This window comes from Ochlerotatus camptorhynchus, unplaced genomic scaffold (genome assembly GCF_037179485.1).
Source record: "Ochlerotatus camptorhynchus isolate MF236.1 unplaced genomic scaffold, CSIRO-AGI_Acam_v1.1 ptg000726l, whole genome shotgun sequence".
In the NCBI taxonomy this organism is placed as follows: domain Eukaryota; kingdom Metazoa; phylum Arthropoda; class Insecta; order Diptera; family Culicidae; genus Ochlerotatus; species Ochlerotatus camptorhynchus.
The window spans coordinates 32,418-33,979 of record NW_027041200.1 but is presented as its reverse complement, the minus strand read 5'-3'; positions in this window follow the sequence as shown (position 1 = coordinate 33,979).

Below are 1,562 nucleotides of genomic sequence, written 5' to 3'. Positions count from 1 at the left end.
GGGCTATGAATCTAGGGATCGAATTCTCGCCGCAGAAAACTGAACTGGTAGTGTTTACTCGAAAGCGGTACCCAGCCCAAATGCAGCTTAATATTTTGGGCAGAAACATTACCCAATCATTGTCTTTCAAGTACCTTGGGGTCTGGTTTGATTCAAAGTGCACTTGGAATGCCCATATTACGTATTTGAAGCAAAAATGTCAGCAGAGGATCAACTTTCTCCGTTCAATTTGCGGCACATGGTGGGGTGCTCATCCGGGAGACCTCATAACGCTTTATAAAACAACTATTCTCTCTGTTCTAGAGTACGGCTCTTTCTGCTTTCTCTCGGCAAGAAAAAGTCACCTAATAAAATTGGAACGAATTCAATATCGTTGTCTGCGTATTGCTCTAGGCTGTATGCATTCAACGCATAACATGAGTCTCGAGGTTCTGGCAGGAGTAACACCCCTCCAGAACCGTTTCTGGGAGCTCTCTCTCAGAATACTAATCAAATGCGGAGTGACGAACACACTTATAATTGCTAATTTTGAAGAAATTCTTGGGCTGAACACACAATTTCGATTTATGAGAATCTACCACCACTACATATCATCAGATATGTGTCTTCCTTGTTATACTCCAGACCGTGTTCACTTCACCAATCGCAGTTCCTCAATTGAATATGATCTGACCATGAAACAAGCAACTCATGGGATTCCCGATCAACTTCGAACTATTATTATCCCGCGTATTTTTACTGAAAAGTACCAACACGTCAATTGCGTGAAAAGATATTTTACAGACGGGTCACGTCTCAATGGATCCACTGGCTTCGGTGTCTTCAATGAAAACTCTAGCGCCTTCCGCAAACTTCAGGAACCTTGTTCCGTTTTTGTTGCTGAGCTGGCAGCAATCAACTTCGCATTGGGGATGATTTCCAACATGCCCGCAGACCATTACTTCATCTTCACGGATAGTCTCAGTTCGATTGAGGCTATTCGGTCGATGAAACAAGGTAGGCACTCATCTTATTTCCTTTCAAAGGTAAGGGAGCAGATGTGTGTGCTGGTCGAAAGATCATATATGATTACCTTTGTATGGGTCCCCTCACATTGCTCAATCCCAGGCAATGAGAAGGCGGACTCTCTCGCAAAGGTGGGCGCGCAGGAAGGCGAATTGTATGACAGGCAAATTTCACACGATGAATTTTACCATTTAGTGCGTCAGAGTACCCTTTCGAGTTGGCAAACCGATTGGGACAATGGAAATCTTGGACGGTGGTTACATTCAATTATTCCTAATGTTTCTTCGAGAGCGTGGTTTAAAGGCTTGGGCTTAAGTCGTGACTTCATTCGCGTGATGAGTAGACTTATGTCTAACCACTACTCGCTAGATGCTCATCTCAATAGAATAAACCTCGTGGACAGCAACATCTGTCGGTGTGGAAACGGTTACGATGACATCGAACACGCAGTTTGGCAATGTACGGATAATGACGCCGCCAGAGAGCGACTTTTGAATACCCTCGAGGCCAAAGGAAGACAACCCTATGTTCCTATCAGAGACGTGTTGGCAACCCGT